Here is a 16,851-nt window from a genome sequence, read left to right as displayed (position 1 = left end):
TTTTAAGCAAAAATAACAATTTCACTGTCTATTTTTCCTGTGCAAAAGAGAAAATGTCATGGTTTTCTTCATGCTTAATGAGCCTATCAAGCCCAGAGTGCACTGACTGTAACATTTCAGTTAATTGGATGCAATATTATCTGCCTTCAAAGGTTTTCTGAGGAAATACAAGAGCATGAAGACATTCAGCAGTTACCTTAGAATAGATCACTTCCCTTCAACATTCCAGAGCATTTTATATGGTATTTCAAAAGAAGTCAGTTAAGACGGTATGTCAGAACTCATCTGTTTCATCCTGTGGAGGCTGACATTTCTTTTGACAGCTAACAATAGAGCGAGAGCAAGCGGTGGTCAACTGATAATCAGTTCAGTCTTTTTTTTATTCCACCTTAGCCTTTAGCTGAATATCAGCTCAAATCTTTTTATGTATGCATTTAAACATGTACCTTTATCTTAAAAAGGTTAAAGCAATAAACAATTTACCAAAAACCATAGTTTTCACACATTCTGATCTTAACAAATTCTGAAGTGGTGTAATAAAATTAATAGTGCTCTTATATTTTCTTTTAAACTTTAGGAAGTCATGCTGGACATACACAACATTCAGATTCAAAGAAGTCCAAGTCTTCATTGTACTTTAGGTATCACTCATTGTATGAAATTCCATAAAGGGCTACAAAAAAGCCAGTAAAATTCTGAAGATGCTATCTCATTGATAATCCCAAAAGATGTCAAACTACAAAATAAGATGGCAAATGACATCAGAGGATCTCCATTTAGATCAATTTTCCCAGCAAATACTGAGCACCAAACTCCAAATCTTAGACCATCCATGCCTAACCCAAAGGATCAGTTAGTATCTTAGAATAATTTATTATCTTCCACATTATTATTAAAATGCTTGTAATACATTTTTCTAGTATTAACTAAGTATGCAACAAACTTGTGTATCAATGTGTATGTACACGTAACAGAAACCATATATCCTACAGGAATTTAAATGCTCTGATATATTTTAAATGATGGAATTTGAAATAAAAGACAGCAACGTACACGCAATACACCTTAATTCCCAGATTTCATTTTGAAATTCATAGTTCACAACGAGAAATCAGAAATATTTTTGCTCATATTTGATTTGATGCTAAATTAGAAGAATTAAAAATTAATTTGTCTCCAGCTAAAGTTTCAAGTTCAGAAGAGTAGCTTGTACAAAGTCTGAAGTATTAACTAGCTAGAAAAAGCAAAGACGTTTCAGCTGTTGAAAGAAGAAAGCTGTGTGATTGATACAAGCTTCTGTGGTGACACGATGACAACAACATAATCCTTTCTCATCCCACATCCATCTCACCTATTTATACCCACCTCACTGCTCTCAATAAACCTGATATAACACAGCCTTAGGAAAGATCTTGGACTATTTCCAAAGTAGAACGTATTACTGTTCAATGTGTGTGTTTAATTTTATCAGCAGGAAGGTGCAGAATATTGCAATTGAGTCTTTCATCTTAGAGACCGTTCAGGGTGCAGATTTTGACAAAATCATTTGGTTTTGAATTGTCAACCTGCCATAATGTCCTTTAGATGCTTCACTCAGTTGAGGATATTGATTGCTTCATTGCCACTGCTGTTCAGACTCACTGGAAAGGACAGCGTCAGTAAAAACAAGAGAGAACAAAACTGTGAAAAATATGCAATTGATTGAGTGAAGGTGGCCTATGGTTTGTGCCAGGTATTGATTTTCACACTTTATTTTTCATTTGATTGATGAGAAGGGTGTTTCATGTCTGCTTGAGCCACCCTGTAGTTTATGACCCTGTTTGTGATTACTAAGTTAAATGAAGAGAATTAGAAGAAATGTCTCCCAGTCACACATGTTTGATTTTTTGGATCAGATTTGCTTGTTTCACTGTGCTCTGACTATGCTCACTATTAATTAAAGCACACACAGAACCTGAAGCTTAAAATCAGTGAAGTTAATAGCACAGCATGTTCAACAAGTTGTATGCTATTGAAAACTTGTAAAACAGCCAATAGATCTTCTAGTGGCTGAGAAGTGACGCTAAAGAACAGAAACTAATAGCAGACATTCTACATGCTGCAGGAAAGAAAGATGGTGCAGACTGAATTATACTTTCTGTTTGCCTTTATTTATTCACTTTACATGCTGCATAAATTGAGTTGACTAGGTTTTTCTGCATCAGCAATGCATTTATGAATGACAATGACTGATCAACCAGTCTTAAAGCATATTCACAGCTTTGCCTATCAGCAAATGTGCTTTTCCACAATTGTAATTGGTTATTTGCAGGTGTTACGTTGAAAAAAAACTTGTGGAATAATTTCATCATACCACATTGTCAATGTGTTATTGAACAGAATTTTAGTGCTTAGTTATTCATATTGGAATACTGTACTTTAGCTGATAAGATGAGTCGGTAGTACTGCTGACAACAGTTTTACTGCAGTCGGTAAGGTTCTTATTTTATGACAGCAATATGGGAATTTTCCCCAAATAGACTGTAAATTATGATACTTATTTTAATCACCAATCATGTTTATAAATTGATTACAGTGGTCAAGACTTTAAGTCATTCAAAAACCATTCAACTGAAAGGAACTAAAAATTGACCTGACTGTCATGGAGACACACAGCACCGAAACAGACCTATCAGTCCAACTTGTCCATGCCGACCAGATATCCTAAACTAATCTAGTCCCATTTGTCAGCATTTGGCACATATCCCTCAAAATGCTTTATAGTCATATACCCATCCAGATGCTTTTTAAATGTTGTAACTGTACCAGCCTCCACCACTTCCTGTGGCAGTTCATTCCATACATGTACCACCCTCTGCGTGGAAAAGTTGCCCCTTAGGTCATTTTAAAATCTTTCCCCTCTCACCCTGAAAGTTGCCACCCAGGTTGATAGTGCTGTTAAGAAGGCATACGGTGTATTAGGTTTCATTGGTAGAGGGATTAAGTTCCGGAGCCACAATATCATGTTGCAACTATATAAAACGCTAGTGCAGCCACACTTGGAATATTGTGTACAGTTCTGGTTGCCATATTTCGGGAAGGATGTGGAAGCATTGGAAAAAGTGCAGAAGAGATTTACCAGGATGTTGCCTGGTATGGAGGAAGGTATTATGAAGAAAGGCTGAGAGACTTGGGTGTGTTCTCATTGGAAAGAAGAAGGCTAAGAGGAGATTTGATAGAGACATACAAGATGACCAGAGGACTAGATAAGGTAAACAGTGAAAGTCTTTTTCCTAGGATGATGCGTCAGCTTGTACGAGGGGACATAACTACAAATTGAGGGGTGATAGATTTAAGACAGATGTCAGAGGCAGGTTCTTTACTCAGAGAGTGATAAGGGTGTGGAATGCCCTACTTGCCAATGTAGTTAACTCAGCCACATTATAGAGATTTAAACAATCCTAGGATAAGCACATGGATGATGATGGGATAGTGTAGGGGGACGAGCTGAGAATAGTTCACAGGTCGGCACAACATCGAGGGTATTGTTCTATGTTCTATGTTCACCCTCAATCTATGCCATCCAGTTTTGGACTCCCCTACCCTGGAGAAAAGATCTTGGCTATTCACCCTATCCAAGCCCCTCATGATTTTAAAAGTTGTTTAGTCATTCTTCAATAGAAGAAAAACAAGACTGCATCATTGGGTATACTAACATTCCTGTGTGTGTTAATGGTGCAGACATGATGCCTTTAGCTGTTAAGAACATAGCAAGAAGATTGACAAGTAGCCAGATGTTTTGTTCTCTCATTTCCATTATTATTCAGTGTTATAGATTTCACATAAATTGTCAAACACATTACATAAAAGCAGCACATATATTGGGTCATAGCAATGCTTTGAATGTCCCATTCCCCATGGCGATGTGCTCTTAATCTAATATGTCTCAGGATGCTACAGAGAAGAGATCAGGGTGTCCTTTCATAGGGATCAGAGGGAGACGTGATTCCAACCATAAGGTGCCCGGTCAGTGTAGCATCAGTGCCAGTCTGGGAGTGGGTAACATGCCAGCTCTCCCGGCCAGCCTCTAACCTGGGAAGATTACAGTATTTGAGAAGAACGTGAAACATTGCCCTAATACAATTTTAAATAAAGCAACATCTAAAAATCACTAATGTACCTGTCATATATTAATGTCAATAAAATCTGATCCAAAACTTCTGATGATTGTTGATTACAGTTGGATTGCCGTCTGCTCTTTTTTGTCTTATCCTGCCCTGAAGCTCTGCATTTTTGGTTGGAACGTCCAATTCAGGCTCTTGAGAAATGGAGAATCTGGATCCTGCCACCATCCTACAAGATCAGGCCAGGAGGCCAAATCACATCATCCCTTTACTGCATAACATCAGCAATTCCAGGTTTATTGGTTCAATGGGACTTTACCAAGTTTTGGAGAGAAGGTAAATGTGTAAGGCAAGAGGTTGAGAGGATAGGGATGCAGATGGATGGGGAGGTGGCGAGGGTGTGAAGGGGGGTGGGAACATGGATAGGGTGACAGATGAGTCAGACAGTAGGATGGCAAATAAACAAGTGAAGGGTAAGTTACATTAGGTATTGGGGGTGAGTTGGATGTCAGGATTTAGGATCAGGTCAGAAGGGCATGTGGGTTTCTCGGGGGGTGTGTTGGGTGTCAAGTGAGAAAGGTCAGCTATAGGATGGGTATAGGTGTTTGTGGGGCTAATTGGGAGGGGGGGGGGTGATGTCCGGAAGGAGAGTGACCAGATATTAAAAGGTGAGGTGTCAGGGAGGGCTAGTCAGATTGGGGATTTACTAAGGTGACAATAGTGAGTGACTGGAAGATCAGTTTCATAGTTACCCAGGAATAACAGCAAGCTTTAATTTTTTTTTCACTTAAACATTCTGATACCTAAGTCAGAACCTCCAACTCAGAGTCAGGGACCTTTCTGTAGAGTTTCAGAGGAAGAGTAATTGCCCATCAGAAATTTAAATTCCTGACCATTGGCCATGTAGTAACTGCTTTGGGATTTCCAAAGGGTCCCATGCACATTTGTTAGAATATATCTGCTGTCCAAGCCTATATCTGATGTCTCTCAATTTGCTCAGTGTATAGAAGTATTGTATTACTCAGTCAGTAAGTGGAGACACAAAAACAAAGAAGAACCCAGGATTGATCCCTGATCCTTGTGACATTTGGACTCAGAAGCCTTGAGTTTGGTAGGGGAGCTCAGTTGGGAATCTTGTTCCTAATCACTGTCTGTCCTAAAAGTTCTTGTGCATGAAGGTGGGGTGAGGATGTGGTTTTGCATACAAAATTAACGCACTGACATTTGTTATCATTGTTAGATGAAGAACACATGAAGAATATGTGAACACATGAGAATATCAACCTGGTTGAGTTGCTGAAAGATAAGCAACATGTTTGTAACGCTCTCAAGGAGAGGAGAGGGAAAAGCTAGCAGAAAATAATATTCATAAAAAGCACAATCTGAAATTGCTTAGACAAAAGTTCTATAATATGGTTCTTTATGGTGATGAGTATTTAATAATTTAAGTAAGAAGACATTATATTTAAATACATAGTCACTCGATAGAATGTGAGTATTGCAGGAAAGCAGAGACATGCTGTCAAAGCCTTTAATCTTGCACTCATCAGGACAACCCAACATGGTTGCCTCAGTTGTGCCAGTTGTGCCAGGAGAACAGTTCTCACTTCCTGAGGGCAGTGGTGCTGATAATTAGGTGATAATTCATCTCCTGGCCAAATACTCCATTTAAATATGGAAAAAACATTATAATAGAGTTGCAACTCAGAATTCATTGAAGTTTCAGGTTCCTTATCCCGCATAGCAGAAGACAGAAAGAAATTGCAAAGTTAAGGGGGAACCAAGAATTTAGGGAGATTAAGTAATTTAAAGTAAGCAGTATAAGTAAACAAATAATACTGAGGTAAAGAAATAAAGTAGCAACAAATTTTCTGGACCTGATGATCTAAATCTAATGGTGTTAGGATGGCAGGTGTAGAAATGTATTGGTTTGGATCTTCTAGATTTTCTTAGCTTCTCGAGCAGTTCTGAAATGTTGGAAGATAGGGAACATATCATTGTTACGATATTTTACGTACAAATGTAGAAACAATAATATTTGTTTTTTCTTAAGGACTAATGAAGGTTGTGTAGATTACTTTTGCGACATTATTTTAATATACCAACAGCATTTATCTGCAGTGTATTTTATCCATTCAACTCCTCCTACCTTTATGAAAACCATACAGGTTTTACAGGAGTACATCTTATAGTACAATGTGTTCTAAACATGAATGATATTTAAAGATTTTTATATTATTTCACATGCTGATGCAGTGATACAAGTACGTTAGAGGTAGTGCTGACGTTATGTTTCACAGCTTATTTTGAAACAAACTGTCACCAGACCCAGCATCCAGAAATGCATTGAGTAATCTTCAGTGTTTACTTTTTTAGAATTTACTCATTCAGGGGAGTAGTTCCTGTAATTGTCAGCACCAAATGAGGTTCTTCTTTGATAGTAGTCTCACACAATACCAGCAGTAGCAGTATGGAAATATACCAGAATAAGATCTAATTTAGCATTTAAATATTCATCTGTATCGAATAATTATTAGCCCCACTGTGGAATGAAACAACATTAGCAACAATGCTGAAAGCTATAATAAAATAAAACCTTGCTGATTGCCTCTAATCATTTTCTTTGTTTTAAATTATTGTACTATCCTTGCTACCTTGCAGAGCAGCTTTCACTGTGATTGTGACCCCCATGGTTTAATTCAAGGCTGTGTGAAATACAAGGTAGTCATTTGTTATTGATATATTTTCTGGACTGTATTGTAATTAGCTACAAAACTTGCTTGAGAAAAGAAACCTACACTGTTGACATATGATCCAATTAAGTAATGAGCCTTCTCCTAATTACCTTGCCTAAGACTAAGTCTAATGAAAGATTTGAGTAATCATCTTTTAAAACTACAACACGTCACCTTAATCCTAAAATGCCACTCTTAAAGAATATGCTATTGTTCAACTTGTGTGTATGCTTTTAAGTATTCTTAGATACCATATTTTTCCAACTCTGAGTGACTGGAATTCTAGAATCATAGAATGGTTACAACATTGGAAGGAGCCCGTTTGGTCAGCTAGTTATCTACAAGAGCAATTCACAAAAAGTACTACTGTAGTTCCCTGTCTTTTCCCAGTAGTGCTGATTTATTTTTTCCCTTTTCAGATAATGATACAATTCTGTCTTGACAGCCACGATCGAAGCAGCCTCCACCATAATCGCAGGCAGTGCAGTCTGGATCCTAACCACTCTCTGCATTAAAAACAAATGTTTTTCCTCATGTGTCACTTTGCTGCTATCTAAACAGCAGAGGCTGTGTCAGCAAAGGCCATAGCAGGAAAAATGTTTTCTCCAAAGAGTCCATCATTTTTAATGTAAGCTGTGGTGTTCATCCACTCTATCTTACATTGTGTTTTTTCCTGCCACACTTGTGTCATAAACAGAGAGCCAACGTTGTCTCTGAGTGCAAAAAAAACTTGTTCAAATCACTGAAAATAATAGGTAATTGGAAAGCATTTTTCTCCACATGAATCCAGTCCAACTTCATTCTCATTTCCAATTTGTTTTCTAAAAATATTTGTAAAGATTCCACTTCAACTGTAAAATTCAGCACAATTCTTCATCTTAAACATCCTCTATAAGCAGATTTTTCTGATACTCCCAATAATTATCTTTGACATTATCTTCTTATTACTATCACACTACTATCACACCAGTCAACAGAAGCTGTCTAGGAGGGACTTACCTCCCTGCACCTTATCCCAGATCCAACCCTCCAACTCAGCAGCGCCCTCTTGAACTGTCCAACTTGTCCATCTTCCTTCCTGCCATCTGTTCCACTCTCCACTCCAACTTACCACCATCACCCCCTACTTTCATCTACCTATCGCAATCCCAGCTGCCTACCCCCAGCTACCAGCCCCCTCCTATTTGCCTCTCAGCCCCTTTCTCCCACCACCTTCCCCCCCCCCCCCAACACACACACACACATTCCTGATGAAGAGCTTATGCTCGAAACGTCGACTGTCCTGCTCCTCAGATGCTGCCTGACCGGCTGTGCCTTTACAGCACCACCCTTTTTGACTCTGATCTTCAGCATCTGCAGTGCTCACTTTCTCCCACTCTTATTTCACCAGCATGCTTGGGAGGACCTCAGAAGGTTCAGAACAACATTTTGTAGCAGAACTGCTATCCTTGCTTTCCCATCACTGCTTGGCTTCCAGTAGTTTTTCATGTGAAAAATTCTCAAAAAGTAAGTGCAGTTCAGGACAGTTTGTACCCGAATTATTCCTTCTGTGGTTTTCTCTGTAAAAGGTTTTTTCTGGAACAGTGTGTGGACCAGAAAAATCATTTTGTAGATCTTAATAGTTACACGTAGGACTAGCCAGCACCTAACCATTGCATTCCAGTTATGATGCAAGCATTTATCCATAACATGAAACATTTCTGTTTGTAATTTTTATTAATGACTTGGATGAGGGAGTCGAAGGGTGGGTCAGTAAATTTGCACATGATACGAAGATTGGTGGAGTTGTGGATATTGAGGAGGGCTGTTGCCGGCTGCAAAGGGACTTAGATATGATGCAGAGTTGGGCCGAAGGGCCTGTTCTGTGCTGTATTGTTCTATGTTCTATGTTCTATGTTCTATTGCCCAGAAATATGCTATCAACAAAAAGCAATATAAATGCACCCAATCAATTTTTGACTTGTCAGCAGAATGATGAAAGAAGTCATCAAGAGCCTTATCAAGTGAAATCTACTCACTAAAAGCTACTTTCTGACAGCAGTTTTGGATTCCAGCAGACCCATTCAGTTTGAGACATTGTCCCTGTCAGATGTTCACGTACAAGTGCTGCTAATTTAGCATTATCAGGCAGGCCAAGGAACCAGTTGGATTGACGTAAAAGCACACTCGTACAATTTTTAATCACTTTTTAGACACTGAAGATGTCGCTTCTATGTGAAAGCTAAGGTCGAATCAGAAACATCATGCACAAACTTTAAAAAAACATTAGTTTTGATAATTTTAGAAATCTCTGCAATTTTATAATGGAAAAATCTAACGTTTCGTGGGAAAAACAAATCAGTACCAGAAAGGTTATGTCATTGTCATAAACATACTATGTTGTTAAAAAAAAACTCAAACAACAGAGGATGTAATTTTCAAAGGGTTTTACCACAAGACTAATGGCACAAAAGTGGCATTTCCTGTCAATCATGTGATTGCTAAATTTCAATCAGTGGAAACTTTGACAATGCGTACTGTGTAAAAGCAGACCATGCACCACTCACAATAGCTTCTAGATCTCTAAATGTAACTGCACATCTGAAGCCATTAAACATTGCTGTTCTTCCACAAGTAAATACCCCACCACACACCCTCCTCCATGAGTAAATACTTCACTCACACCCTCCACCATGAATAAACAGTCCACCTCACACCCTCCTCCGTGAGTACACACTCCACCTCACAGCCATCTCCATGTGCAAACACTCCACCTCACAACCTCTGCCATGAGTAAATATCCAACCACACACCCTCCTCCATGGGTAAACACCTCACCTCACACCCTCTTCTATGAAGGAAGACTTCACCTCGCACCTTCCTCCATGAGTAAACACTCCACCTCACACCCTCCTCCATGTGTAAATACTCCACCTCACACCCTCCTCCATGTGTAAATATTCCAGCTCACACCTTCCTCCATGAGTAAAATGCCACCTCACATCCGCCTCCGTGAGTAAACACTCCACCACACACCCTCCTCCATGTATAAATACTGCACATCACACCCTCCCACGTGTAAATTCTCCATCTCACACCTTCCTACATGAGTAAAAACTCCATTTCACATCCTCCTCCATATGTAAACACTCCACCTCACACCATCCTCCATGTGTAAATACTCCACCTCACACCCTCCTCCATGAATAAACACTCCACCTCACACCCTCCTCCATGTGTAAATACTCCACCTCACACCTTCCTCCATGTGTAAATACCACCTCACACCCTCCTCCATGTGTAAATACTCCACCTCACACCCTCATCCATGTGTAAATACTCCACCTCACACCCTCTTCGATGTGTAAATACTCCAACTAACACTCTCCTCCATGATTAAACACTCCAACTCACACCCTCTTCCATGAGTAAAAATTCCACATCATAACCTGCTCCATGAGTAAATACTCCACCTCACATCCTCCTCAATGTGTAGATACTCCACCTCACACTTCCTCCATGAGTAAATACTCCATCTCAGATACCCCCTCCATGAATAAATACTCCACCTCACACCTTCCTCCATGAGGAAACACTCACCTCACACTCTCCTCCAGGAATAAACAGTCCACCTCGCACCTTCCTCCATGTTCAAATACTCCACCTCACACTCTCCTCCATGTGTAAGTACTCCACCTCACACCCTCCTCCATGTGTAAATACTCCACCTCAACCTTCCTCCATGTGTAAATACTCCACCTCACACCCTAATCCATGTGTAAATACTCCACCTCACACCCTACTCCATGTGTAAATACTCCACCTCACAACCTCCTCCATGTGTAAATACTCCACCTCACACACTCCTCCATGTGTCAATAGTCCACCTCATATCCTCCTCCATGTGTAAACATTCCAATTCACATCCTCCTCCATGTGTAAATACTCTACCTCACACCTTCCTCAATGTGCAAACATTCCACCTCACAACCTCTGACATGAGTAAAATTCTACCTCACATCCTCCTCCATGAGTAAACAAACCTCTTAATGCCCTCCTCCATGATTAAACACTCCACCTCACACCCTCCACCATGTATAAACACTCCAACACACACCCTCCTTCATGAATAAACACTCCACCTCACACATTCCTTCATGTGTATATACTCCACCTCACACCCTACTCCATGCGTATATACTGCACCTCACACCCTCCTCCATGTGTAAATACTCCACCTCACACCCACCTCCATGTGTAAATAGTCCACCTCACACCCACCTCCATGAGTAAATACTCCATCTCATACCTTTCGCCATGTGTAAACACACCACCTCACACCTTCCTCCATGTGTAAATACTCCACCTCACACCCTCCTCCATGTGTAAATACTCCACCTCACACCTTCCTCCATGTGCAAACACTCCACCTCACAACCTCTGACATGAGTAAAACTCTACCTCACAACCTCTTCCATGAGTAAACAAACCTCTTAATGCCCTCCTCCATGATTAAACACTCCAACTCACACCCTCCTCCATGATTAAACACTCCAACTCACACCCTCTTCCATGAGTAATTACTCCACCTCACACCCTCCGCAATGTATAAATATTCCACCTCACACCTTCCTCCATGAGTAAACACTCCACCTCACACCCTACTCCATGCGTACATACTCCAACTCACGCCTTCCTCCATGAGGAAACACTCATTTCACAACCTCCTCCATGAGTAAATACTCCACCTCACAACCTCCTCCATGAATAAACACTCCACCTTACACTCTCCTCCAAGAGTAAACAGTCCACATCACACCCTCATCCATGAGTAAATACTCCATCACACATCCTCATCCTTGAGTAAACACTCCACCTCATACTCTCCTCCATGAGTAAACACTCCAGCTGACACACTCCTCTGTGAGAAAATGTTCCATCTCACATCCTCCTTCATGAGTAAATACTCCAACTCATGCACTCCTCCGTGAGTAAATACTCCAACTCACACCCTCCACCGTGAGTAAACACTTCACTTCACATCCTCCTCCATGACTAAACACTCAACCTCACATCCTCCGCCAAGAGTAAACAACTCCCCTCACACCTTCCTCCATGTGTAAATACTCCACCTCACACCCTGCTCTGTGAGTAAATGCTGCACCTCATAACCTCCGCCAAGGTAAATATTCCACTTCACACCCTCCTCCAGGCATAAACACTCTATCTCACACCTACCTCCTTGAATAAATACTCCACATCTCATTCTCCCCCACAATTAAACACTGCACCGCACATCCTCCTCTGTAAGTAAACACTGCGCCCGGCACTCTCCTCCATACACAAACAATCCACCTCACATCCTCCTCCATGAGTAACCACTCCACAATACATCCTCATCCATGAGTGAACACTCCACCTCACACCCTTTTCCAAGCGTAACTACATCACTTCACATCCTCCTCCATGTGTAAATACTCCACCTCACATCCTCCTCCATGTATAAATACTCTATCTCACACCTACCGCCTTGAATAAATACTCCACATCTCATTCTCCCCCACAATTAAACACTGCACCACACATCCTCCTCTGTAAGTAAACACTCCACCCTGCACTCTCCTCCATGCGCAAACATTCCACCTCACATCCTCTGCATGAGTAACCACTCCACAATACATCCTCATCCATGAGTGAACACTCCACCTCAGACCCGGCTCCATGTGAAACACTCCACCTCACACCCTCCTCCATGAGTAAACACTCCACCTCACATCTTCCACCATGTGTAAATACACCACCTCACAATCTCCTCCATGTGTAAACACTCCACCTCACACCCTCCTCCAAGTGTAAACACTCCACCTCACACCTTCCTCCATATGTAAATACTCCACTTCACACCTTCCTCCATGTGTAAATACTCCACCTCACACCCTCCTCCAAGTGTAAATACACCACCTCACATCCTCCTCCATGTGTAAACACTCCACCTCACACACTCCTCCATGTATAAATACTCCACCTCACACCATCCTCCATGTGTAAATACTCCACCTCACACCATCCTCCATGTGTAAATACACCACCACACATCCTCCTCCATGTGTTAACACTCCACCTCACACACTCCTCCATGTGTAAATACTCCACCTCACACCCTCCTCCATGTGTAAATACTCCATCGCACACCTTCCTCCATGTGTAAATACACTACCTCACATCCTCCTACATGTGTAATCACTCCACCTCACACCATCCTCCATGAGTAAACCCTCCAACTCACAGCCTCCTCCATGAGTAAACACTTCACTTCACAACCTCCTCCATGAGTAAACACTCTACCTCACAACCTCCTCCATGCATAAACCTCAAATCCTCCACATGAGTAAACACAACGCCACACACACTCCTCCGTGAGTAAACACTCCACCTCACACCCTCCTCCATTAGCAAGCACTCCACCTCACACACTCCTCTGGGAGTAAACACCACACCTCACACACTCCTCCGTGAGTAAACACACTCCACCTCACACCTTCCTCCATGAGTAAACATTCCACCTCACACTCTCCTCCGTGACTAAATGTTCCGCCTCACATCCTCCTTCATGAGTAAACACTCCAACTCATACACTCCTCCGTGAGTAAAAATTTCACCTCACACTCTCCTCCATGAGTAAATACTCCACCTCACACTGCTCCACCTCACAACCTCCTCCATGTGTAAGCACTCCACCTCACACCTTCCTCCATGTCTAAACACTCCACCTCACATCCTCCTCCTTGTGTAAATACTCCACCTCACACCATCTTCCATGAGTAAACAATCCACCTCACACCCTCCTCTATGCGTAAATAGTCCACCTCACACCCTCCTACATGTGTGAACACTCCAACTCACATCCTCCTCCATGTGTAAACACTCCACCTCACACCCTCCTCCAAGTGTAAATACTCCACCTCACACCCTCCTCTATGCGTAAATACTTCACCTCACACCTTCCTCCATGTGTAAATACTCCACCTCATACCCTGCTCCGTGAGTAAATGCTCCACATCACACCCTCTGCCAAGGTAAATATTCCACTTCACACCCTCCTCCATGTAAACACTCTATCTCACACCCTCCTCTATGAATAAACACTCAACCTCATATCCTCCACCTTGAGAAAACACTCCACCTCACATCCTCCTCCATGCGTAATCACTCCACCTCACACCGTCCTCCATGAGTAAACACTCCAACTCACACCCTCCTCAATGGGTAATCACTCCACCTCACACCATCCTCCATGAGTAAACACTCCAACTCACACCCTCCTCAATGGGTAATCACTCCACCTCACACCATCCTCCATGAGTAAACACTCCAACTCACACCCTCCTCAATGGGTAATCACTCCACCTCACACCATCCTCCATGAGTAAACACTCCAACTCACACCCTCCTCAATGGGTAATCACTCCACCTCACACCATCCTCCATGAGTAAACACTCCAACTCACACCCTCCTCAATGGGTAATCACTCCACCTCACACCATCCTCCATGAGTAAACACTCCAACTCACACCCTCCTCAATGGGTAATCACTCCACCTCACACCATCCTCCATGAGTAAACACTCCAACTCACACCCTCCTCAATGGGTAATCACTCCACCTCACACCATCCTCCATGAGTAAACACTCCAACTCACACCCTCCTCAATGTGCAAACACTCCACCTCACAACCTCTGGCATGAGTAAAACTCTACCTCACATCCTCCTCCATGAGTAAACAAACCTCATAATGCTCTCCTCCATGATTAAACACTCCACTTCACACCCTCCACCATGTATAAACACTCCAACACACACCCTGCTCCATGAGTAAATATTCCACCTCATACCCTTTTCCATGTGTAAATACTCCACCTCACACACTCCTCCATGTGTAAACACTCCACCTCACACATTCCTCCATGCGTAAATACTCCAACTCACATCTTTCTCCATGTGTAAATACTCCACCTCACACCCTCCTCCATGTGTAAATACTCCACCTCACATCCTCCTCCATGTGTAAACACTCCACCTCACACCCTCCTCCATGTGTAAATACTCCACCCCTCACTTCTCCATGTGTAAACACTCCACTTCACACCCTCCTCCAGGCGCAAGCACTCCACCTCACACTCTCCTCCATGAGTAAACATTCCACCTCACACCCTCCTCCAAGAATAAACACTCCACCTCACACCCTCCGCTGTGAGTAAACACTGCAACTCACATCAACCGCCATGATTACTCACGCTATCTCACACCCTTCTCCATGCGTAAACACACCACCTCACATCGTCTACCATGAATAATCACTCCACCTTATACCCTTCGCAATGAGTAAAAACACCACCTTATATCCTCCTCCATGAGTAAACACTCCACCTCACAACCTCCTCTGTGAGTAAACACTCCACCTCACACCCTCCTCTGTGTGTAAACTCTCCATTTCACACTGTCCTTCATCAGTAAATACTCCACCTTACACCCTCCTCCTTGAATAAATAATGCACCTCACACCCTCCTCCATGAGTAAATGCCTCACCACCTCCAAACTGGTGGGAACACTGTATTCCACCCGTGTGTATGTATCTCCACTGATGCATTTTAATTGCTATTTCAGGGACAAATTGTTATGTTGGGGAGACCAACTGCCGATTAAGTGTCCACATTACCAAACACCTCCATTCTAATCATATATATGACAATGTGATCCATGTGGTTTACTGAGAAATTTGTGATTCCAATCCCAGTCTTTTGTTTTTTTATACTGTCATTTTAATTGCAATGTTGTCCCCAGAAGTGGCACACAATCTGTTTTCTGGGCACTTCTTGCTTGAAAATTGATTTCAATAATTTCATATTTTACCCATAGATTCCATACTTTGCAGTTGGGGTCATGGCATTGGTGGTGAGTATATGTTCATTCTGTGGATTGGATAAAATCTGAGTCAGAAATCTGTTCTTGCTCTCTTTATCTTCTCTCTCTAAATTGGCAGACATCATTATGTTTTTATATAGTTCTGGATCAGATATCATCTATAACTTTTCAATGCCTTCCTTATCTCATCTATTTCTTATAGATCTCATTCTTTATTGGGGCTGAACTATTTGTATCCTTGTTTGCTCATTCCTTGTTTTCAATCCTTTGATAACTTCTCCATTGCTGAATGAAAAGATGAAACCAAAGTGTGTTCCTTTTTAAGCCACTTGCAGTTTATTCTATCCATGTTCCCCTTCTAATCTTTAATGATGCCCCATGTGTTCCACTAGAACTTTGAAAAAAATTCAGTATTTTCTCCCAAGTGTATCGAACATATAAATGTACCTGAATATTTAACACCACATGAAGTAACAAAAAGCCTGCAGATTGGCTTTGCTGCCTACTGAGGAGAAGCAGGACAGAATATGAAAATGTTTTAAAGAACGAAAATGTAGCTTGGGCTAGGTTTAGAGAATTATGAATTTAAAAGTTAAACACTTTTATTCAATTAGTTTTTTAAAAATATTTATAGCTATCTTTGGAATATTTGGTACACAACCTCAAAGATCACAGAGGTTGAGGTGAGGAGTCCCTCTAGAGGTTATATTGAGTACAGGTGATTTCAATGCATTCCTGAATATATCAAACTATTTGCGTGTTCTGAACAAAAGGTTCGATGTTGCCAATGACTGTACACTGCATTGCAGTCAAAGGTGTTCAATTACTTGGAACTTGAAATGTTTAAAAAAAATGCTGCGCTGGTTTATTATTTTTGAGGTCTAACCATTCTAAAAACTATAATTCATGAATTAATCATTAAAGACAGCTCAAAACAAGTCACACGAGTTGTGATATGTCTCCATAAATACAGAGAAAATGTTGCACCAATTAATGCTGCTTCAAACCTCTCAGCTGTGAAGAAGCATCTACTGGTAATTAAGCAAGTGAAGTGTCTGACAAGTAATTGCTGTGATCAGATATGAACTGGAGCAAATAAGAAGTCACGTA

This window comes from Chiloscyllium plagiosum, chromosome 17, assembly GCF_004010195.1.
Source record: "Chiloscyllium plagiosum isolate BGI_BamShark_2017 chromosome 17, ASM401019v2, whole genome shotgun sequence".
In the NCBI taxonomy this organism is placed as follows: Eukaryota; Metazoa; Chordata; class Chondrichthyes; order Orectolobiformes; family Hemiscylliidae; genus Chiloscyllium; species Chiloscyllium plagiosum.
This window is presented reverse-complemented; position numbering follows the sequence as displayed.